General features: G+C 37.7%; 1 protein-coding gene across 3 annotated transcripts in view; it reads left to right on the top strand.

The window, feature by feature from the left end:
- The window catches only part of IL15 (interleukin 15), a 401,163-nt gene that overhangs the window by 252,614 nt on the left and 122,480 nt on the right, over positions 1 to 26,069 (top strand). Inside the window, exon 2 of one of the 3 annotated variants that reach the window (XM_078148945.1) lies at positions 11,070 to 11,172. The exons of the other annotated variants lie outside the window; for them this stretch is intronic. The gene's annotated coding sequence lies outside the window, so the exon portion shown is untranslated. The remainder of the gene's footprint in view (positions 1 to 11,069; positions 11,173 to 26,069) is intronic. 3 annotated transcript variants of the gene reach the window in all.

Here is a 26,069-nt window from a genome sequence, read left to right as displayed (position 1 = left end):
GCTCTCCAAAATGGTCGGATCAGTTCACAATTCCACCAACAATGAATTAGCATCCCAATTTTTCCTCATCCCCTCCAACACTGGTTGTTTTTCCCTTCAATCGTTTTAGCCGATCTGATAAGTGTAAAATGGTATCTCAAGGTTTTTTTTAATTTTCATTTCTCTAATCAATAATAATGTAGAACATTTTTATATGACTATAAATTGTTTTGATTTCTTCATCAAAAAACTGCCTGTTCATATCCTTTGACCATTTATCAATTGGGGAATGATTTATATTCTTACAGATTTGACAAAGTTTCTCTATATATTTGAGATATGAGACCATTATCTGAGAAACTGCCTATAAAATTCCACCCCCCTCCTCAATTTTCTGCTTTCCTTCTGATCTTGGCTACATTTGTTTTATTTCTATATAATATTTTTTAATTTAATGCAACCAAAATTTTCCATTTTACACTTACCTTCACTCTTTATCTCTTGCTTATAAATCGTTCACCTATCCTTAAGTCTGATTTTTTTTTGTAATATCTCTCTTTATATCTAGGTCTTGAATCCATTTTGAAGTTATCTTGGTAAATGGTGTAAGATATTGATCTATGCCCAGTTTCTGCCATACAGCTTTCCAGTTTTCCCAACAATTTTTGCCAAATATTGAATTCTTATCCCAAAATTTTAAGTCTTTACACTTGTCAAATGCAAGAATATTATATTTACTTGCTGCTGTAAATTGTATGTCTGCTGTTTTCCCTAATCATCTTTGGGTATAGATCTAATAGTGATATTACTGGGTCAAAGGGATAGGCACTTTAATAACTTTTTAGGTGTAATTCCAGATTACTCTTCAAAATGGTTGGATCAGTTCACAATTCCACCAACAAAGAATTAGTGTCCCCTTTTTTCCACATCCCCTCCAACACTGGTTGCTTTTCCCTTCAGTCATTTTAGCCAATCTGATAGGTATAAAATGATAGCTCAAGGTTGTTTTGATTTGCATTTCTCCAATCAATAATGATTTAGAGCATTTTGATTTGATAGTCAAACAGATAGTATGTGTGTCAGAGGCAGGACACTTTATCCAATATACTTTTATCCAATATACTACTGCCTTGGGAGCAGGTAGGTTGCCCAGTGGATAGTGCTGGACCTGGAGTCAGAAGGCCCTTGGTTTAAGTTGCTTATGCTGTTTGAGTTTCTTCATCTGTAATATGGCGATAACAGCAGCATCCACATCACAGGATTGTTGTAAGAATGAAATGAGCCATATAAATGATGACTGCTTATTATTATATCCAATTCTGCTTCCCAAGATTATTCTTGTTACAATTAGAAGTTTATATGCCTTAGGTTGAAATGATAATAATTATCATTTATATAGCACTTTAAGCATATTTATAGAGCACTTAAGTACTTTACATGTGTCTCATCTGATTCTCACAACAAACTTTTTTTGCAGATGAAGAAACTGAGGCAGAGGTTAGATGACTTGCCCAATGTTACACAGCTACAAAGTGTCTGAAGCTGGATTTGAACTTGGTTCTTCCCGATTCCAGGTTTAGCACTTTTTGTATGGTGTGAGAGAGGCAACTGGGGTTAATGACTTGCCCAAGGTCACACAGCTAGTAAGTGTCAAGTGTCTGAGCTGGATTTGAACTCAGGTTCTCCTGACTCCAAGGCCGGAGCTTTATCTACTGTGCCACCTAGCTGCCCCTCCCCAGGTTTAGCACTTTGTCACCTCCATGCCTCCTGACACAAACCTAGGTCCAGTTAGGGAATGGAACAAGCATTTATTAAGCACCTACTATGTGACAGACATTGTGCAAAGGATTTTACAAATATTATCTCATTTGATTCAATTACAAAAAATCCAGAATGCTTTTCATTATATCATGCTATCTCTTTTAAGGGAACTTAGAAATCACCTAGTCTTGCATCTTAATTTACAGATATGGAAACTGCAGCCCCTAAGTTATTTTACCCCAGGGTCACAGGATTCCTAACCCCAAGTCTTCTGACTTTAAATCCCCGGCTTCTGACTGTAAATCCAAAGTTCTTTCTACCATTCCAGACTCTGAGAGATTTGTGAGAGTTACTTAGCAACTCCATTGATAAGACTGTTTGAAAGGGTATTTCCTCCTTAGTTAATTACAAAATAAAAATCAGGTTTGTTGGGTGTGACTCCCTTCTTCCTATCTGTGGGTGTCTTCTACCTGGCTGAGCAGAAGCTGAAGGAAGGGAAACTTAATCCAGAAGGAGAGATGCTATAGAAGTTATTATTGCCTTTTAAAAAAATTTCTTTCATATGGTTTGTTGTTGTTCAGTTATTTTTCAGTCATCTCTGCCTCTTCATGACCCCATTTGGGACATGGGGAAAAGATACTGGAGTGGTTTGCCATTTTACAGATGAGGAACGGAGGCAAACAGAGTTAAGTGACTTGCCCAGGGACACATGGTTAGTAAATATCTGAGGCCAAATTTGAACTCATGGAGATGAGTCTTCTTAACTCCAGGCCTGGCACTCTATTCATTGTTCCACCTAGCTGCCCCCATTTAACATGGTAACCTTTTAAAAACATTAATACGAGAAATACATCATTAGTTGTATGCTAATATTAATTGGTTTGGACCTGTGATTGCATCCATGGGATGTAGAACTATCCTCTACCTTTACTAGACCAGTTAAATGGCTTGCTTGCCTGTGGTCATATAGCTCCTATACATCAAAGGCTAGACTGGAATCCAGGACCTCTTGATTCCTGAGATGACCCTTTATCCACTTTGCCATGCTGCTGCCTCTTACTGTAATAATAATAATAGCAATAATTATAATGTCCCTTTAAAGTGAAAAACAACAACAACCCATTAAATAATTGAGCTAGGATGGTTTAGTGGAAAGTATATAATCATAAGAGACCTGTCCTTTCTTTCAATAGAAGCAGCATGGTAAAATAGAAAGCCTGTTGTCTATGGAGCCATAGCATGTGGATTCAAATCTCAGCTGTGCTATTCATTCCCTGTGTGATCATGGCCGTTCTGGGCCTCAGTTTTCTTATCTGTAAAGTGAGGGTAGTGGTGGACTAGGTGGTGTCTATGGTCTCTTTCAGCTCTAAATCTATGATTCAATCATTTACCACCACATCTTATGCTGAATACTTTGTTAGCAACTCATGTTTAGCCATCAGTAAAATGGTGCCATTATCCCTGCCCTGTCAACTTGATGAAGACGAATTAAATTGTATCTGGAAGACTAGTTAAAATTTCTCAGGCTAGATATGTGTACAAGGGGCATCCCAAAATAATGCTGTCCTGCAGCTGTAAAGTAAGTATTTCCCCATAATTAGCCTGGTGTACTCTATTCCAATCTTTTGCCCAGGAAATGAACAGAGTAGGAAGAGGGCCTTGGTAGATGGGATGGAAAGATGGGAACTGCATCCAGATGGATTTTGACTTCCTGCAGAGGCCCGGGATCTGTACACTGGGGCTACTGTAAAAGGTCTGGAAAATGTATGATGTTTAGAGGCTCAGGGAGGCATGATTTTACAGTCATTAGTTTGGATGGTTCTTTTCTAATTTTCTTACTGATGCTTCAGGGCTCTAAATTGTTAATTATGTGCAGTGACTTAGTGCTGGCGTAAGCAACTAACAAGAAATGAATGTATGGATGTGTTCCTGTTATCTTATCTCAGACCTGCTTTTTGCCCTATTTTAAAGAAAAAAAGTTTTATTGATGGCTTTAGTTTTTTCTTTTTTAAGTTTATTTAAATATTTATTTTTAGTTTTCAATATTCGCTTCCACAAGATTTTAGTTCCAAATTTTCTCCCCATCTTGCCCCTCCCCCACCCCAAGACAATGTTTGTTCTGAATACCCCTTCACCTAATCTGCCCTCCCTTCTATCACCCCACCACTTCTCTTATCACCGTCCCCTTCTATTTTCCTATAGGGCAGGATACATTTCTATACTCCATTGCTCGTATATTTTATTTCCCAGGATGGCTTTAGTTTTTATGTCACAATTTTTTTTTCTGGATCTATCACCCCTCCCCCCCCAAAGGAAATTGAACCCTTCTTTGTAACAAAGACAATCAATCAATCAAAATACCTGATACACAGGTGGAGTCTGACAATGGATGTGACTTATTGACCTATTAGTGACTATCTCTCTTCCTCAGGAAGGAGTTAAACCTCACCATATCTTCCCTGAGAACATCACTATTTTTCATTTATTCAGAATTCAGCTTACTTTTATTGATCTTCTCATTATGCTGTTGTACTCATTGTGTATGTTATTTAGTTGTTTTTCCCCCCCCCTTATTTCCTTCTGCTTGTATTCTTATAAATGTTCATACGCTTCAACAAAATCCTCATAGTGATTATTTCTTATGGTACAATCATATTCTCTTATATTCATGTACCACAATTGTCCAACCAGTTATTTGCCATCACAAAAAGAGTTCCTAGGGATATTTTGGTATATATTGTACTTTTATTTCTGTGTCTGACTTACCTTGGGTTATTGCTAGGTAGAAATGATTGAGTCTCACCATATTTGCACAATTCCAAATTGATGTAAAGAATGGCTAGAGGGGCAGCTAGGTGGTGCAGTGGATAGAGGCCCTGGATTCAGAAGGACCTGAGTTCAAATCTGATCTCAGACACATAACACTTACTAGCTTTGTGACCCTGGGCAAGTCACCTAACCCCATTGCCTAGCCAAAAAAACCAAACCAAAACAAAAACCAAGAATGGCTGGAGAAACTAGTAACTGCATACTGGTTGTGTCCTCACAGTCTGATCACCCTAATTTTTAAAAAGTCAACAAGCATTTATTAAACACCTACTATGTGCCAGGCACACTGTGCTAAGCTTTAAGGATACAAAGAAAGGCAAAACAGCAAGTCCAGTGTCACTGGATTGTAAGAGTATGTGGAAGGCAGACTGAAAAGGCAGGAAGCAGCTAGGCTGTCGTCATTTTTGTTGTTCAGTTGCTGTCTTGTTTGACTCTTTGTGACCCCATGGACCCCATGCACGTCAAGCCCTTCTGTCCTTCACCATCTCTCAAAGTCTGTCCAAGTTCATGTTCACTGTTTCCATGACACTCTCCATCTCATTTTTATGAAGGATTTAAAAGTATCTAATCCTTATCAGGACCATTATAGATATCTTACACGATCTTTATAGAATATGAGAGGGCAGGGACCGGAGTAAGGAGTCAGGTGCATGATAGACTAGAAAGAATCCTTCAGACTTCTTCCTAAAGCACGGGTCTGACCATGTCACTTTATCCCTATTCCTGCTCGTTGCTTCAATGGCTCCCTATTACTTCCAGAATCAAATATAAACTGCTCTCGTAGGTTTAAAGTCCTTCACAACCTGTCTCCTTCCTACCTTTTAGTTCTTCACTTGCCATCCTCCATATATGTTACAGTTAGAAAGATCTGCATTCAAATCCTAAATCAGATGATTATTGGCTATATAACCAGAGGCAAGTCACCTGACCCTCCCTGAGGCAGTTGGTAACATTGGTACTTGACACACTCTATTTCATTTCCTGACTCCATGACAATTTGCTGACTGTCCTTCATGTGTGGAATGCTTTCTGTCCTCATCTTACCTCTTGACTTTCCCACTTTCTGCAGGAGGCCTTTCCTGAAATACCATGCCAACTCCCTCCCCCAGATTACCTCTCATTTACACTATGTTCATCTTCTTTGTATGTGTTCTACATCAGGATGTAAGTTTCCTGAGGGCCAAAACCTTAGTTTTGCCTTTCTTCGCATCCTTAGCACCCAGTGCCTGGCACATAGAGCTTAATATGTATTTATTGATTGACTAACTGGCAGGATGCTCTTTCAGAGCATCATACTACAACTATTAGCATTGGAACTAGGTCCTCCAGAGTTCCTTCAGAATGTGCAAGGCTAGTCCCCCTTTCCTTCATGGCTGATGAGGATAGAAGGTTTTAGGAGGTGAAGGAAGGAATTGATGGCCAACCCCAAGTTTCTTTATAGGTTCATTATAGTGATTTGTCAGTGTACAGATCTCCTCAGCATGTGATTTTGCTTTGTTTGAATGTCTTTTGAAATACTGTGGGTAATTTTGAGCTGTTTTTGATTTTGTGCTGAACCACAAAGTACCTCAAGTATAGTATTCAAGGGATAATATTCAAGCAATCTCCTTATGAAGGGTCCAAGGTGTGCTCAGGCAGTATACTTTTTTTTTACTGATAAATTTGTACATACATACATACATATATACCTATATGTATATACACACATATACACACATATTTCCAGTCTCTAATAAATGTTTTTCAGATTCCAAAAAAAAAATACATGAGTTTATAAAGAACATGCAAAAGACCTGGGTTTAAGAACTGGTTCACAGACACACCAGCTGTGTGACCTTAGGCACATCACTGAACCTCTTAGAGCACCAGACAGCTCTCTGAGATGCTTATGAATGAGCTACTTCTTGCTTTGGTAGAAAGCATTTCCATACCTGGAGTTCTCTACATTCTTCTTTCGCAAGGCTAGGTTCCCCTTCCCCAAAACTAAACCAAACCAGCTCAACATTTTGGATTCCATAGATTCATTGAAGTTTAAGATGCATATTCTTGCCAATATTACCCCCTTTCCAATCATTTGTGAGATTTTCTGGGCAACTTCATTGCTTGCTAGTTTACATTACAGCCACATTCCCGATGACCTATTCCTAGCCCTCATGTAATAGACCATGTCCTGACAGAATTAAGGAACTACATTCTAATCATTCTAATAATAATGGGCATTTCTATAGCACCTTAAGGTTTGCAAAAACACTTCATACATATAATTTCGTTTGAACCCTGAAACAACCCTCTGAGGAAGCCACTGTTGTTATCTGCATTTTACAGATGAGGGAACTGCCCCAGAGAGGGTCAGGTGACACTTCTGGTTACATATGCATTGATCATTCAAGTTGGGATTTAAACTCAGATCTTCCTGACTACAAATCCAGCACTCTGACCATTATCCATGCAGCTGAAAGATACAAGAACAAAGTGGTTTGTTTTGGGGGGAGGATTATTTTATCCATTTTCTAGATCAATATATATAACTGATCAATGGGGACCTTAACATGAATATTGATTTTTATGTGACTATTTTATAGCCTGCGGCTTAGTACAGCTTTTGTTTCTCAATAGCAAAACTAGAAATATCTGTCCCCTCCCCTCAAACAAAAAAGATATGTCAGTTCATTTAAAATCGAACACTTTGATGAATGAATTTTTATTTTGGAGCGATGTGACCTTTTTTTTCCTCAAAGTGGGAAGGCAGTTTCCTTTGAAGGAAAGACTCTTTGAACTTTGCCACCCTGCTTAGCTACCTTCTCCCTCTGTCCCTTGAACCTTTTCTCCCATTGGTGAGTTCCTCTTGCACTCTCCATTTTGAGGAAGGGCCCTAATCAGCCATGCTTTATTCCTCAGAGTTTACCACTGTGCTTTAGCTGACCTTTCAGCTCCCTTTTATGCAAAGTCTTCCTTCATTAGAATGTAAACTCCTTGAGGGCAGGGATTTTTGCTTGTATTTGTATCCCTAGTGCTTAGCAGAATGTCTGGCATGTAAAAAGTGCTTAATAAATGCTTGTTGACTTGACTTTGAAGGAGGAGGAAGTAATCAAGGGGTAATTTAAACAAACTAAACAGAGAGGCTTGGAAATAAAGGGAATATTTATTTTCAGCAACAAGCCTCTTGCCATCCCTTAGCTACACCTTCACTCCAATATGTCAGTTTCCCATGTTAGGAAATTTATAAGAATTCTCACCCATCCATCTGCAAGTGAAACAGAAATCAAAATATGAAAGCGTCAGTCTTTAAATTAGGATATAGTGGTAATTATATTAATATCTGCAAGTATAGAGATGTTGAAATAAAGTGATTTTTTTCCTCCTGCCACCAAAGGTTCTTACTTTGCCATAGACAAGGTCTTCTTAAACTTTTTTTGTGTGTGATGGGTCTCTTGGGCAGTATGGCAAAGCCTATAGACTCCTTCTCAGAATGTTTTTAAATGCACAAAATAAAATACATGGAATTACAAATGAAACCAATTAAATTGAAACAGTTATCAAAAGATATATTTAGAATGGGAGGTGCTAAGATGGTGGAGTAACAGGAAATAACTTGAACTCTCCCAAATTCCCTTCTAACCAACTTTAAAATAATGCCTCATTGAAATCTGGATTGGCAGGACCAACAGAAGGTCTAAGTAAGCAATTTTCCAGCCCAAGACAACTTAGGATGTCAGCAGGAAAGGTCTGTCTCACCAGGGGGGTGGTTTTGTAAGGAGCACAGCACAGGAAGGGCAGGCTCTGCATTGGGTGTGGGTACATAAACAGGGCAGCAGCTTCAGGAACTCTTAGCAAACAGACCATAGAGAGGTCATACAAGTGGTCAGAAGGAGATTACAGGGACCCTTTACTGCCACTGGCTTCAGGTCACTGTTGCATTGCCCATATACAGCTTTGGGTTGAGGTTCCAGGGCAGGGAAGAATGCTCCTTATATGAGGTTGAGGGTGAAAAGGAGCACTGTCACTTGTGAGGGTGGGATGGTGGGGGCTAAGTTGCATTCACAGGGCGAAACAGAGCAAGGGTGTTAGCAGCCACAGGGTATGAGGGGCCTGGTTATGGTTCTGCCACATAAAGGAGTGCTTGTAGAGGCTCAGCAGGCTAGTACACGGGTCAAGCAAGCAGTCATCACACCTTTTTTTAGATCATGCCACATTGGAATAACTGAAAACTTTCAGATTCACAGAGCTAGCTCTGAAAACGACAGCACAAAAAAACCTGAAGCTGTGGGCAGTGCCCCCTCCACCAAAAGCAGAGCCCAAATTTAATATAAAATCAAAAGTCAAGAAATAGGCAAAGAAATTGAGTAAACAACAAAAAACTAACCTGACTAGAGAAAGTTACTATCGAGACAGAGAAGATCAAAGACGCAAACTGAGAAGAAGACAATGAAATCAAAGCAGCTACATGCAAAATCACAAAGAACAATCTGAATTGGACACAAGACTTAAAAGAATTCCTGAAAAAGCTCAAAAAGGATTTTTAAAACCAAATAAAAGAGGCAGGGGAAAAATTGGGAAAAGAAATATGAGTAATGCACAAAAATTATGGAAAGGGAGTAAACAATTTGGTAAAAGAGGTACACGCGCGTGCGCACACACACACACACACACACACACACACACACACACACACACACACACACACACACCCTGAAGAAAACAACATGCTAAAAGTAGAATTGGCTAAATAGTAAAAGAGGCAAAAAAAAATCCACAGAAGAAAACATTTTAAAAGGCAGAATTGGCCAAATGGAAAAAGAAAAACAAAAGCTCACTGAAGAAAACAATTCCTTAAAAATTAGAATTAGGCAACTATAATTGGAAGTTAATGACTCTGTGAGACATGAAGAAACAATAAAACAAAGTCAAAAGAAAAAAAAGAAACAAATATGAAATATCTAATGGGAAAAACAACTGACCCAGAAAATAGATTTAGGAGAAACAATTTAAGAATTATTAAACTACATGAAAGCCATGATCAAGAAAAGCACCTAGATATCACATTTAAAAAAATTATCACAAAAACTGCCTGATATCCTAGAATGAAAGGGTAAAATAGAAACTGATCAACTCCTGAAAGAGATTCCAAAATTAAAACTCCAGGAATAGTATAGCCAAATTCCAGAGCCCCCAGATTAAGGAGAAAGTATTGCAAACAGCTAGAAAGAAACAATTCAAATATCATGGAGCCATGGTCATGATCACACAAGATTTAGAACTTCCATGTTAAAGGAGCAGAAGGCTTAAAATATGATATTATGGAAGACAAAGGATCTAAGATTAAAACCAAGAATCATCTACCCAGCAAAACTGAGTATAATCCTTTAGGGGGTAAAATGGATATTTAATGAAATAGTGAACTTGTAAACATTCTTGATGAAAAGACCAGAGCTGAATAGAAAATTTGACTTTCAAATGCCAGATTTAAAAAAAAAAGTAAACTTGAAAAAGAAAACATAAGGGATTCAATAAGGTCAAACTATTTACATTCCTATGTAGGAAGATGCTACTTGTAACTCCTAAGAACTTTATCATTGTTAGGGCAGTTAGAGGAAATATGCATTGATAAAGGACACAGGAGTGAGTTGATTATAATAGAAAGATTAAAAAAAAACAAAATTAAAGGGTGAGCAACAGGGATTATACTGGTGAAGGGGAAAGGGAGTGGAAGATGGGGAAAATTATCTCACATAAAAGAAGTGTGAAAGGAAGAGTTTTTACAGTGGAGGGGAAGATGAAGGGTGAAAGGCAATGCTTGAACCTTACTCCCATCGAAATTGGCTCAAAAAAAGAAAAACACACTCACTCAGTTGAGTATATAAATCTATCTTACCCACATAGAAGTAGGGGGTAAAGGGTTGGGTTTGATAGAAGGAAGGATGAATGAAGGGAGGCAGTGGTCAGAAGTAAAATGACTTTTATGGAGGGAGAAAGGGAGGGAGAGAGGGACACATAGAGAGGGAGGGAGGGAGGGATGAATGGAAGGAGAGAGAGACAGACAGAGACAGATAGACATAGGGAAAATAAGATGGAGGGAAATATACAGTAATAATAGCTATGAATATGAATGGAATTAACTCACGCATTAACAGAAGTTGGTAGCAGAATGGATTAAAAACCAGAATCCAACAATATGTTATTTAAAAGAAACACACATGTAAAAGAGAGACATAAACAGAGTTAAAATAAGGGGCTGGAGCAGAAACTATTACTCACCCATCCATCTGTAAGTGGAACATTTCGGAGAAGGAGTCTATAGGCTTTGCCATATTTCCCAAGAAGTTCATCACACACAAAAAAGTTTAAGAATCCTTTATCTATGGCAAGAACCATTGGTGGCATAAGGGGGAAAAAATCACTTTATTTCAACATCTCCATAGTTGCAAATGTTAAAATAACTACCACCATATCATAATTTAAAGGTTAATCCTTTCATATCTTGATTTTTGTTCCACTTACAGATGGATGGGTGAGAATTACTGCTTCAGCTGAGGTTAAAAAAATCAGGTGTCTCAATCATGATCTCAGACAAAGAAAAAAGCAAAATAGAGCTATTAAAAAGAGGTAAGCAGAGAAACTATATTTTGCTAAAAAGGCACCAATGAAGTAATTTTAATACTAAACATATATGCGCCAAATGTTATAGCACACAAATCTTAAAGTTAAAGGTAAGTGAGTTACAGGAAGAAACAGGGGACCTCAACTTTTTTCTCTTGGAAGTAGATAAGTCTAACAAAAAAAAAACCCAGAAAGAAGTTAAGGAGATGAAGAGAATTTTAGAAACTTTAAATATCTCTGTAGAAAATTGAATGAGAATAGAAAAGAATATAACTTTTTTTCAGCTGTACATGGCATCTTCACAAAAACTGACCATGTGTTAAGTCATAAAAATCTCATAACCAAAAGCAGAAAAGCAGAAATATTAAATATAGCCTTTTCAGAGCATAATGCAATAAAAATTGCATTCAAAAAAGGGCCATGGGAACATAAATTAAAAATTAATTGGAAGCTAAATAATCTAATCCTAAAGAATGAGTGGGTCCAAGAACAAATTATATAAACAATAATTCCAATAAGGAGAATGACAAAAATGAAACAACATGGCAAAATTTATGGGATATAGCCAAAGCAGTACGTAGGGGAAAATTTATATCTCTAAATATGTCCATCAGTAAAATAGAGAAAGAACAGATCAATGAACTGGGCATGCAACTAAAAAAAAAACAAAACAAAAACTAGAAATAGAACAAATTTTAAATCCCCAATTAAACACCAAATTGGAAATCCTGAAAATCAAAGGAGAGATTAATAAAACTGAAAGAGAACCACTGAACTAATAAACTAAGGGCTGGTTTTATGGAAAAAACAACAACAATAATAAAATAGATATACCATTATTTAATTTGATTTTTTAAAAAGAAAGAAAAAAAATTATTAGTATCAAATGAAAAAGGTAAATTCACCACTAATGAATATGAAATTAAAGCAATTATTAGGAGATATTTTGCCCAATTATAAGTGAAATGGATGAATATTTACAAAAATGTAACTTTCCCAGATCAACATAATACTTAAATAACTCTGTCTTAGAAAAGAAGTTGAACAAACCATAAATGAGATCCCTAAGAAAAAATCCCTAGGACCAGATGGATTCAAAAGTGGATTCTACCAAACATTTAAAGAACAATTCTAATATTATATAAACTATTTGGAAAATAGGCAAAGAATGAGTTTTTACCAAATTGTTTTTATGATTCAAATATGGTGCTTATACCTAAATCAGGAAAAATAAAAACAAAGAAAGAAAATTATAGACCATTTTCCCTACTGAATATTGATACAAAATTTTTGAATAAAATACTAGCAAGAATTTATACCAGTAATGCAAGGCTGGTTCAACAGTAGGAAAACTATCAGCATAATTGACCAAACTACTATTTTTTTTTAGAACTAGAAAAAAAAATAACAAAATTCACCCAGAAGAACAAAAGGTCACAATATCAAGGGAATCAATGAAAAAAAATATGAAGGAAGGTAGCCTAGCAGTACTAGATCTCAAACTGCATTATGAAGTGGTAATCATCAAAACAATCTTATACTGGCTAAGAAATAGAGTGGTAAATCAGTGTTTAGGTACACAATACACAGTTAGCAAATGACCATAGTAATCTTGTATTTGATAAATGAAAAGATACAAACTTTGGGGAAAAGAATTCACTATTTGACAAAAATTGTTGAGAAAACTGGGAAGCGGCAGAAACTAGGTATAGTCCAGTATCTTGCAATATATAGTCCAATATACCAAGATAAAGTCAAAATGGATAAATGATTTAGACATAAAGGGTGATATAAACAAATTAAGGGAGCATGGAATACTTTACCTGTTAGATCTATAGATAAGAGGATGTATGATGAAACAAAAGATAACATTATAGGATGTAAAATCGACTATTTTGATTGCATTTAATTAAAGAGAATTTGCACAAACAACCAACGAAGCCAAGATTAGAAGAAAAATAAGAAAATGGGGGGAAAATTACAGCAAGTTTCATTGAAAAAGACCTCATTTCTCAAACATAGAGCAGGTCTGCACAACCTGTGGCCTGTGGGCCACTTACAGCCCACAAGCATGCCAAAAGATTTCAGGCAGCCCATAAAAAATGTAGAGGAAAACATCCTGTACGGTTTTTCGTGGGCTGCCTGAAATCCTTTGGGCTGCTCTGGTTGTGCAGGTCTGATGTGGAGAAATGAGTCAAATTTATATGAATATGAGTCATTCCCCAACTAATAAATGGTCAAAGGATATGAATGGGCATTTTTCAGAAGAAGAAATCAAACTATGTATGGTCATATAAAATTCTATGAATCACTCTTGATTAGAGAAATGCAAATGAACACAACTCTGAGATACCACTTTACACCTATCAGATTGGCCAATGTGACAAAAAAGGAAAATGACAAATGTTGGCATGGATGTGGGAAAATAGGGGCACTGATCCACCCATTCTGGAAAGCAATTTGGAAGTGTTCCCAAAGTTCTATAAAACATAAGGGAAGGTGGGGAGGGAGGTTGATAAAGTAGTAAAAGGCAGAAGCAAAACATTTGAGAATGAACAGTGAAAGAGACAAAGAGGATAAATAGGGAAAATAGAATGGAGGGAAATACAATGCATAGCTGTAAAAATTTTACAGTAAATTTCTCTTATAAAGACCTCATTTCTCAAATATATAGAGAAGTGATTCAAATTTATAAGAATACAAGTAATCTCCATACACAGGCAGTTTTCAGAATCAAAGCTATCTATAGTCATATGAAAAATGCTCTAAATCACTATTGATTAGAGAAATGCAGACTAAAAAAAATACTTGGAGATAGCTCCTCACATCTATCTAACTGATATGACAGAAAAGGAAAATGACAAATATTGGAGGGGATGTGGGAAAATTGAGACACTAGTGCACTGTTGGTGGAGTTATAAACTAATCTCACCATTCTGGAGAGCAATTTGGAACTATGCCCAGAGGGCTATAAAACTGTGCATACCCTTTGACTGAGGAATGTCACTACTAGGCCTGTGTCCCAAAGAGATTAAAAAAAAGAAAAGGAAAAGGGCCTATATGTACAAAAGCACTTATAACACTCTTTAAATGGTGGCAAATAATTGGAAATTGAAGAGCTGTCGATCAACAGGGGAATGTTGTTGTTGTTGTTGTTGTTGTATATGATTGTGATGGAATACTGTTATGCTATAAGAAATGACCAGCAGAATGGAAACTTAGATGAACTGATGCTGAGTGAAGTGAGCAGAACCAGGAGAACACTGTACACAGAAACATTGTTTTATGGTCAACTACAATAGACTTAACTCTTCTCAGCAATACATTGATCCAAGACAATTCCAAAAGACTTGTGATGGAAAATACTATCCATATCCAGAGAAAGAACTGTGGAGTCTTAATGCAGATTGAAACACTATATTTACTTTTTTTGTTGTTTTTTTCCCTTTTTTGTTTTTTTCCCCTTTTGTTCTGATTTTTCTTTCACAACATGACTAATGTATAAACATATTCGACATGATTGTACATGAATAACCTGTATCAGATTGCTTGCTGTCTTGGGGAGGGGATATGGAAGGCAGGGAGGGAGAAAAATTTGGAACTCAAAATCTTACAAAAATGAATGTTGAAAACTATCTTTATATGTAATTGGAAAAGATAAAATACTATTAAGTGCAAAAAAAAGATAACGAGACAACCATTTGTTAGGAATACTGTAGAGAGTATTCTTGGTTCTAGCGGAGTTGGACTAAAATATTTAGGAAGTTGCTTTTAAGATTCTTTGGTTACTCTCAACTCATAGATCTGGGCAAAACTTTAACCAGCATGTAGCTGAACTCCCGAATTGGGTAATACCTGTGTGCAGCCCCTACTTTCCCACCAGTTAGTTTTGGCAATGAGTTGGCAGAAGGTTACATATACAATGAAGCTGAAGCTTGGCAACATTTAATCTTTTCCTGAGATCACTCAGCTAATTAACAGCAATGTTGATACAAGAACTCATATCACCTGACTCCTGGCTTGGTGTTCTTTCTACCTTGCCACACTTACATCTGGTCCTATCTTCCTATGGATCTGGCCAGTTGAGATTAGGATTTTATAGCCTGAACCACAATGGCACCATGCAATGATCTTCTTGGCTTTGACCACCCTGCCTTTTTTAAGCTGCTTCTATAACCTCTGCTCTGTCTTACTGTTTTTAGAGAGCTAAGTGAACTGAAACCTACTGATTTAGTGGCAGAGGAAATTTTGGATTTGCCCTCAAAAGTCTGCTCTTTGGGGATCACCTGAGCTTGAGATGATATGTTGCTTTATTATATACTGCTACTGAAGAAAGTTCTTTAGTTAGAAACAAATAGATTTAGTCTATCCTCTTTAACTTTCTCTGAATTGTGCCTACTCCAGACCCCTGTGGTTTCATGAAATGTATAAGTCCTATTGAGAAAACTGCGCAAGGATAAATTGTCTAATATTAAATTTTTTTCATGCATTAGGCACTTAATAAATGGTATTTGTAGATAGTTAAAAAAAAGATATATTAAAAATTCACAGACTCCAGGTATAAAGCCACCGTAGATGATTCATTTCTATGGCACAATGGGAAAGGCGACTTCCTAAAATACCATGACTGGTTGGGACATGTTTGTAGACTAAACACAGTCAGAACAAAAGTCAACTTTACTCTAAACCCCCACAGAAAATTTTCCTCTCTAGATGTTAGCTATAACTCAGAAGAAAAAAGGGGAGGGATTTTGGGTCAATTATGCAGGAAGAATGGCAGAATATTTTGTTTTATACAAAACATTAGAGTTGAAAATGGTAGTGTTGGTAGGAGCGGGGTAGGGGTAGGGCAATGATGGTAGTAACATGCATTAGTATTACTGATATGTATTAGGATTTTGTAACTGATATGGTAGTTAAAGGTATACTAGCCTTTTTTTTTTTGGAGGGGGTGTTATTTTGTCATGAGTGGTTGTGAGTTCACCTAACCCACTGTATCCAGACAACCCCAGACAATATCTCACATCTCATTCAGTCATCCTCCAGGAAACCAGGTTAAGATATGGTAAAGGTTTCCTTTTCCCCACGATAATCCTTTCTCTGTTAGCAAAATGCTTCATGTAGTCCCAGGGTACAGAGAGTCAAGACTTGGCGTTTGAAGCCCTGGTTTTCAGCCCTTCTAACCCTTGCTAGTTGTAGGATGATGGACAATTCACCTACCTTCTGACCGCCATTTCTTCATCTAGCACATGGAGGTAATAATAGCTGTACTTGCAAAGTACACAGACTTGCAAAGAAAGCACTTTGTAAACCTTTAATTTCTTATTTTAATGTGAACTATTCATCATCCTTCCACTTCTAAGCAGTAGTATGCTTAAACTAGTATTGGCATTGGGTGATTTGGATCATAGATTGGCACCAGGGACCTTTGTGGGTCTATGGCTACCCCACTGATTCTAGAACCTCAGAAAATCCCAAGACAATTCTGTTAGAGAAAAGGAAGAGAAGGGAGACAAAGAATAAATGAATGAGTGAAAAAAAACTATTAAACACCTTCTATGGGCAAAACAAAGTGCTAGGTGCTAGGCATAGAGACAGAACAGAGACAGCCCCTACTCTCAAGGAAGTTACATTCTAATAGCAAGAGATATCAAGTATAAATGAATGGTTAATTTTATTCCTTGAATTACTGATCCTAGCATAAAAGGTAAAGAAGGGGGCAGGGAGGTGGTGATGGCAGTATATGTGAGTCTGCAGGACAGATGAAAAGGTGACTTGGTAAGGGCATTTCCTGGTGGATAAGACATGAGTCATGTAATGGGACTGCCTGGATATAGCAGATTAACTTCATGCAGACACCAGTCAGGATAGCTCAGCCTGTAGGCAGGTGACAACTGGAAATGGAGTCATATGTGAGGATACGGGAAATCAACAGGATTTTGTAACTGATTGGATATGGAAGGTGAGGAGAAAGGAAGAATCCAAGGTTTCAGACATGGAAGACCAACAGTAAGAGTGAAGTGGGAAGGGAGAGCAGGTTTAGGAAGCTCGGAGGAGATATGGTTAGTTTGAGGACAAATAAGCCAAAAAGCCTTATTTTTTTAAATTAAGGAGTAGAGAGCAAAGAAAAGCAAGTATTTTGTCTGTTTCATTGGGTTGCTTATATTTCAACTTAAATTGCCAACATCAATTATTAGGGAAGCTGATGTCAGGAACCTAATTATCTGTGAAGCATGGCAACCTTAGAGATCAGACATCCCCCAAACAAGCACCTGTGGTTTAAGGTTCCCACCAGCTTTACCCTCCACTCCTCTAAAAAAAGAAAAACAGTCTAATATCAGAGCAGATGTAGTTAAATAGGGAAAAGCCTTCCTTAGTCTTCAAATTTGACCTCAGTATTCATGAGATAGTTTAGAACCCCTACAGTTACCCCCTGGAAACTGTTTACCCTCCCTTCAGGGGATTAATAGCCTGGGATCGGAGTAAACTTTTTATATGAAGAATTCGTGATTTGAAGGAAGAAGATCTGAGTCTTGAGTCTCAACTCTGCCATTTATTAACTACATTGTTTTAAGTTAATTAATTTGGACCTTTATTTTTTTCGTCATTTGAATCAGGATAAGAATACCCTATATACTATGGAAGAAATCCTTGTTATTTTGTATCTTTTTTTCAAGTCTGTCAGACATGTGTGTGTGTGTGGTGTGTGTGTGTGTGTGTGTGTGTGTGTGCAGTTAGCATTTTAAGGTTTGTAGAATGATTTACATAGATCATCTCATTTGATCCTGATGTATATATGTCTGTATACATATTTCCACATACAGAATGTTCCAAACATCTCAGTGCAGTTTTAAGCATTTTTGTTGAGTTGTTTCAGTCATGTCCAATTCTCTGTGACCCCATTTGGGTTTTTTTTTTGGCAGAGATACTAGACAGGTTTGCCATTTCCTTCTCCAGTTCATTTTACAGATGAGGAAAGTGATACAAACAGGGTTAAGTGATTTGCCCAGGGTGACGCAGCTAATAGGTATCTGAGGCCAGATTTAAACTCAGCTCCTCCTGCCTCCAAAGCTAGTGCTCCACCCACTGTGCACCCTGGTCCCTCACCAGTCATCCTGACTTTTGTCTTGCCACAGGACTTTGATGACTCAGCAGAAAAAGGATGAGGCTTTGTGCAACTCTGCCTCACTTAAATCTAATTCATACACAAGTCAATCATCCTGTGATGTTGGTCCTCTTCAAAAATGAAGGACAAATAACACTAATTGGGGGGGGCAGGTAACATGATCAGTCCTACACTTGAGGAAAATCACTGTGGTAGTGAGGGTGAGTGGAGAATGGATTGTAGAGGGAGGAGATAAGAGGCAAAGAGACCTAAATTAACTACAAAGGACCTATGAAGGAAGACACTATCTGCATCCAGAGAAAGAACTAACAAGTAGAAGTATGTATAGGATGATTTTACATATGTGTGTGTATATATATACATATATATACATATATATGTATATATATACACACATATATATGTATATATATACACACACATATGTGTATATATATGTATATATACACACACATATGTGTATATATATGTATATACACACACACATATGTGTGTGTGTTTGTGTGTGTATTTATGTCTAATAGTAGCCATCTTGGGGTGGGGAAGGGAAGAAAACAGAAAAAAAAGAAAGGTACATAATAACTTGATGTATTTAAAAGGAATAGAAAGTTATACATAATATATTTGCAGTTTCATGTACATTCATCTGTTTATTATTCTACTATGTTATAGAAAGGCTTATTTACTTTCATAAATTAAAAATAAAATAAATAAAAAATTTGAAAAAGGCTATAGTAATAATCCACAGGAGAAGTGAAAATGGTCTGCCCCAGGGTGATGGCTTTGTGATTTGGATAGAAGGGGGCAGGCAGGAAAGATGTTGTGAAGGTACAGTGTTTCCCAATGGATTTGACATATAGAATGAGTGTGAGTGAGATGACACCGTAGTTATGAGCCTGGGAGACTGGGAGTATGATGGTGCCTTCAGCAGTAATAAGGAAGTTTAGATTGGGGAAAAGATAAAGTTTTGATTGGGATGTGTTCAAGGAGATGAGTGAGGCATCTACTTTGAGGTGTCCAAAAGGCATTCGATGAGCAATGTGAAATGAAGAGTTTGGCAGGGGTAGAGACAAGGGCCAGACGGGGACAAAACAAATTGGTGACTAAGTAGCAACAGTGGGAAGGACACGGGTTAGAATCTGAGGACCTGGGTTCAAATCTTGTCTCTGGCACTTCATACTTGTTTGACCTTAGACAAGTCACTGTTCCTCTTCTGGGCATCAGTTTACTCTTCTGTAAAATGATTGGTTTGTTCTAGCTTGAAATCTATAATCAATTATCCAACATAAACAACTGTTAAAAATTCACAGAGGCAAGAGCCAGTTCAAAGTGGATATGACCAGAGAGTTTTCAAATGAAACCCCCCCCCACAAATTTTTAATAATCACTTGAAGTAACATGCAACATCTCCACTAATCAGAGGTGCAATTTAAAACAACATCGTGATGCTGCCTCACAGCTCTCAGATAATTAAAAGTAAGTGAAATTCTAAATGTAAACAGGAACATAGAGAAACAGAAATGTTCATTTATTATTGGTAGACTTAAAAATCATAGACATTTTTGGAGAGCCGTCTGGAAGTTTTTGGCTAAAATTACAAAAATGCTTATATCCTTTGATCCAATAATCCTTCTGTGTGTAATAAAAAAGAAAGCTGTTCAAATATTTTCATATTGATTTTTTATTTTAAAATCTGAATGTAAACTGTCTAATGGTAGAAACTGTCTAGTAACAGAGGAATGGCTAAACAAACATAGTAGATTAATTTAGTGGAATCCTGTAATGCAGTTAAGACAGGCAGGTATAAAGAACACAAAGAAACAGGGAAATGCTTTATGACACGCAAAACGGAAAAAAATATAACCAGAAGAATAGGATTCACAGTTATTTAGAGAATGAATATACAAAGAATCTTACTGAAATTTTAGAGTCACTGAAAAATTGATATAATAGAGAAGCCTGTTTTCTTTTTGATCTACATAATTACAAATCATTTAATTAGGTACATCATTGATGTTCAACATCGTTTATAAATAATTAACTTAGTAAAGCAAAAGTAACTCCTCCAACTGTTACTCTTACCCCCATAAGCATATACAGAAGTCCTTTCTTTCATAACAGAAGTGTGTGGTTTTTATTAATAGATCATCACTTAACAAACAGAATTAGAACCAAGGCATTCATGTTTTCTTAAACTTTAGGAATAGCGAGAGTCTGACTTTCTGAAAACTAATGATCCTGTTTTCTACATTTACTCAAAGGCATTTCAATAATATCTGGCGGAAATCTTTCCAAATTTGCTCCTCTGTAAAATGCAGAGCTCAGACCAGTGATTTCTTAGGCCCTTTTCCAGTTCTAAGACCATATGAGTCCAAATTGACAGGCAAGTCTTCATTCAGGTGAATGCCTGACCCTTTTATTCAATCTTATTATTTCAGTGACTTTTGTTAAATCATTTGTCCCCTTTGGGCCTCATTTTCTTCATCTGTTCCATGCAGTTATTGGACTGGATGATTTCCAAAGAACTCTTGCACCCTTAAATGCTGTGAATGTGCTTCAGAAACAAAGCAAAATTCCAGTATTGAGTCACACCTAAAGCAGTTGCTTGCCTTGTGATAAGTAAGGGTAGTTGGGTGCTTCTTCTGACACTCATGAACTTGTACCCATAGATACTCACAAGCACCTACAGGGTGTTTGCTCTGGGGGACCCTGATGGGAGTACAACCCCGTGGAGTTGGGGTTAGAGAAGTTAAGGTTTATAGATATAGTTGTTATATGTCCCGTGTATTTTTTTTTCTTTCTTTAGGGTAAAATATAGTCTCTATAGATTCTGTAGACTATGAATCCACTCCCATATGGGTGGAGCCCATGGGTGGAGTCATGGTATTCAAACATTAATACTAAGCCATTAAGTGGCTAATATTAGTATCTGAGAACTGGAATTGTTGCCCAGTGTCCTTTGGCTCTAAGTGATAATAAGATGAATAGCTCATGTCTATAAAAAAGTTTTGTGTCTTGCAAAGGGCTTTTGTATACATTACCCCATTTTATCTTCACAACCACCTGTGAGGCAAGTATTGCAGGTACAACCATTATGGTGCCTTTTTGACAGATGACGTCAGTGATAGGAGATAAAAGACTTGTTTGTTAACTTGTTAGAGGAGAAGTGGAGTAAGAAGCCAAGTGTCACGTGGCTCTGCCTCTAGCTTTACTATTATGCTAGGGTTGTTTCAATTCAGATCAAGTTAATGGAGAGCTGAGGTCAGTCAACAGGGAACATAAGAACTTGGGCAAAGGGGAGGAAGAGAGGGGAAGAGGAGAAAGGGAAAAAATGGAAGAAGAGAGAGAAAGAAAGAGAAGAGAAATGGGAAGGTAGGGTGAGGAGGAGAAAGGGAGAGAAGTGCATATGGGAGAGAAAGGAAAAAGGGAAGGGAGAAGTATAAGGGCAAAGAGAGAAGCTGATAGAAATAAGAGTGAAGGAAAGAGAGGGGAGGAGGAGAAACATATCCCAGTGGCTAGAATATGAAATTCTCAAAAGGAGATGAGGGAAGCAAGACCAAGGAAAAGAAAGGATATGTTTCTGACCTCCCAACATCCCTTTCCTCATCTTTAAAATGGAGGTAATAACACATTTGCCTTTTCCTTCTCCAGCTCATTTTACAGATGAGGAAACTGAGGCAAACAGGGTTAAGTGACTTGCCCAGGATCATATAGCTAATAAGTATCTGAGGGCAGATTTGAACTCAGGAAGATGAGTCTTTGGGCACTCTATCCACTGCACCACTTAGCTGCCCAACAACAACCACACTTCACTCGATTGTTGTGAGGCTCAGAGGACATGTGTGTAAAGCTCTTGGTATACCTCAAAGTGCTCTATAAATGTGAACTATTGTTATTATCAATCTTTGTTGTGATTCATGAGGAGGACATTGTACCTCACCAGGTTTATAATGGGGAATTCTGGAGCAATGTTGGCACATGCTAAGTTTCATATAGCTAGAAAACTAGAACCGAGAGGCAGCAACAAGGATTAGATTCGGCTAGAAGTTAAGAGTGAATAAGTTCTAGTTCTCTTGCTTTCTCACAGAATACCCATATTAACTCACAAGAATTATTGTGATTTATAAATCTGATCTTTCTTCTCTTTGTTCTGCTGCCCTCCTCCCCCTCCCAACTTTCCCCTATACTGTTAGTGCTTTTAAGTTTTTTCTTTTTCTTTTTTTTAAACAATATTTCACTTTTCTCCAAATGGATATAAAAGCCATTTTTAACATCCATTTTAAAAAATTTTGAGTTCTAAATTCTTTCCTTCCCTCCCTTCTCTCCCCTGTCCCTGAGATAGTAAACAGTTTGATACAGGTTATACATGTGCAATCATACTGATAGTGCTTTTTTTGTGAATCCCTTAAAAAAAACAACAACAACAGCACTTAGGGAGGGTGACTTTAGACCTTGGAGAAGGAATCTATTATGTGGAAACCTAGGGAAAAGGGGAATAGTAGCAATGAAAAAAACCTCTTGGAAAGAGTCAGGGCAAAAAAGATTGGGGAGAGGAATGATGGTTGTCTTAAAAACAAATGAAGACTATTGAGTGCAAGAGTGATTAGATTTGACTCCAAAGGGGCAGAGCTAAGGAGCGGTAGATGGAAACTGTAAAGAATCAGATAAATACATGAGGCAAGGGAAAAAACAAACAACAAAACTGTTAGAGATAGAACAATTTGAGTTATCTGAAACTGGAACAGGCTGCTTTGATAGGTAGTGAGTTCTTCATTGCAGATATTTATGTAGAGTCTGGACAATTACTTGTTGAGAAGGATGTAAAGCCAATTAGATGCAGCTGAGAAGGCCAGAAACTTCCACACCCTTCAAGTCCTCCACTAGCCAACTTAAGGGGAAGAGAGGGAGGAGACCCATGCCAACAGCCAAACTGAGGCCTCTCCTTCATCCCCAGGGACTTCCATGGAAAGCTCCCATCCCAAACCCTGGAATCATTTCACTTGGAAACTTGCTTGATCATTTCTAAGATGGGCGTGACCAAGCTTCCTTAGGTGAAGCTGTTGGAGCCCTTGGCAGAATCATGTTCAGAATTCCCGAGGTGGGGCCGTGACCTCCAAAAGGTTAAGAACCCATGCTTTAGACTTAAGCATGACAGAGTCCTTGAATGAATGGCAGTGAAGATGCATAGGACTGACTGAGGAAACTTGGTCCTTCCCACTTTATAAACTAATCCAACTCGTTCAGAAGTGAAATGATTCAAGAGTTTGGGAGGGGAACTTTCCATTAAAGTCCCTGGAGGAGGAATGGGATTAGAAGTGGAGGCAAATTCTCTTACCATCCTCACTGGTTTTGTGTGTGTGTGTGTGTGTGTGTGTGTGTGTGTGTGTGTGTGTGTGTGTGTGTGAGTGCGCGGGCGCTTATTATTTTAAGGGGTGAACAGTAGAATCGTAAGGTGCCTAGAGGATCTCTGAACATGACTTTTGTGAGCACATTGCTGAGGATCCTCTGTATGGACTCTTCCAAAGCAATCTGGAAGAGGGAAATTCCAACAAGGCACTACCTCATCTATGTAAATCCCTTCAGCAACTTTCCTTTGGCTTTACCAAAACTGCTTGACAGAGACGATTACAGGGGTTAGGGGCATGGTGCCCCTGCAATCTGAAAATTTGTGTAAAAATTTTTGGCTTTCCTTTCATACCAGAGAAGTCTGAATAATTATGGTATTCAAATATAAAGTATGTTGGTATTATACAATAGTAAGCATAGATTTTATGCATTCCTCAGTTTCTAAACCTTTTCTGTGTCATCTGCTGGCTTTTGAGTGGCTTTTGCAAAACTCACCCCAAAATTCCCATTTCATTTCTTATACCAACCCGCAATATATAGAAACCACAATGGGGAAAATCCTGATGTGGAAGGGATAAATATATTTCTTATTTACAAACAGGAGAAGTGAGGGGGCAGTGGATGAAGAGCTAATCTTGGGGTCAGAAAGATCTGAATTTAAGTCTTGCAAGTCATACATACTGGTAGTGTGATCAGAGAAGTGCTGGTAGGTGTTTAACAACTTGCACTCCGGGGTGAAAAATCAGGACACACCTTAAAGCTTATTTACATTAACTTTTTCTCCATCACTTTCATAAGTCTGAACAATCCAAGTCAAAAAACGAATTAAACCATGATTTATAGTTTTATGAGGTTATGCAGATTTATGAGGTATTTATGAGTCTTGGGCTCAAAATTTAGCAATTAGGGGTAGAGCTGACTCCTGCACACCGTTGTGTGTGTTCTTGGACAATTTACTAAATCTCCCAGTGCCCCAGGCAGCTCTCTAAGACTATAGGTATATAGAGAAGATGCTAATGATCTATATTGGTGGAGGGAATTTTTTCCTGAAAGAGTTCCCTATGCTAGTGAAATTATGAACCTGAACCCAGACCAAAACAGTCGGAAAGAAGGGGTCATGGGAAACTACTGTAGCAGCAGAAATTGCAAGAAGGGCTGGATTGCTATAGTTTGCTTTCTCCAGGGAGTTCCAGCTGAGCAAAGTCATATTCCAAAGAACATTTCTGATGTCCTTACTTAAAGAATTTCCAATAACCCCCAAATTTCATTGTAAAAATTTCAAATCCATGCTTGTTTTATTTGGACTTCACTCCCAGGTGGTAATGTCTTGTTTTCTCTTTGCTTGTGGAAACGCCTCTCATGCTGCCTGCCAAGCAGAGGAACAGGCTTGTGAATCTGATTTGATTTAAGGTTGACAAGTTTGGTGCTAAAACTGAGACTGTGCATTCAAGCTTGTGACTTTCAGGCTTTTTAACTTTAGAAAACACTTAGCATCTTCTGTTCAGGGAACCTGTGTTATTCAAGACTTTATGGATGGCTAGCTTCCCAGAAGTCAGTCTGCGAGGGAATGCTCCTTCTCTGATACCTTTATGGAAGTCAGAGAATTGAAGAACAGTTGGGATAAAGAAATAACAGAGTGAACAGAAAAATAGGGAGGTATAACCAAACATAGTTTCCCTGTCTTTCAATTGCATGAGTGGGAGGCTGTTTGGTGTGGCAAGATATCTTTTACTTAACATTGTGGATAGAGTGCTGGATTTAAACTTAGGAGGACCTTCATTTGAACACTTCCTCAGCTGTGTGACCTTATGCAAATCATTTAACCTTTGTCTGCCTTGGTTTCTTCAGTGTAAGATGTGGATAATAATAACACCTGTCTTCTTCAGAACTATTGTGAAGATCAAATGAAATAATGTGTGTAAAGGGCTTTGAAAGCCTTAAAACACTGTACAAATACGAGCTGTTATATTCTGTTAATACTATTTATGGAATTGGTGCATTACTGAGGGGTTAACTGTAAATCTTCTTTGTGGAATTTGTTTTTCCTATTCAGTTTTGTTCTGCAATTGGCTATAGGCCTACTTGAGGTGTGGTGGGGGTGGGGAAGGAGCATTCATGAAGTACTTATTTCTTTGCCAGGCATTGTTTTAAGCACTGGGGATACAAGTACAAAGAAGGTGGTCCCTGTCCTCAGGGGGCTTCCATTCTAATGGGTAGCTAGAATGGAAAGGACTGAGCATGCTTGTGGCAGTATTGTTTGGAAGTGGCCTGCCATGGCAGTCTGGTTCTAGCTAAGAGAAAGTGAAAACTCACCAGAGTCCTAGAGCAGAGTCCAAAGACTGTTGGGAGAAAGTGGAAGAAGATGCCCAGAATCCAAAAGGGTATGTTTGTGGGAAAAATGTGGCCACTCTAAAGGAAAAAAGACAGTTTT

Source organism: Phascolarctos cinereus, unplaced genomic scaffold (assembly GCF_003287225.1).
Source record: "Phascolarctos cinereus isolate Bilbo 61053 unplaced genomic scaffold, phaCin_HiC Scaffold_9;HRSCAF=440, whole genome shotgun sequence".
NCBI lineage: Eukaryota > Metazoa > Chordata > Mammalia > Diprotodontia > Phascolarctidae > Phascolarctos > Phascolarctos cinereus.
Note: the sequence above shows the minus strand (reverse complement) of the source record. Positions and strands in the feature narration are given on the sequence as shown.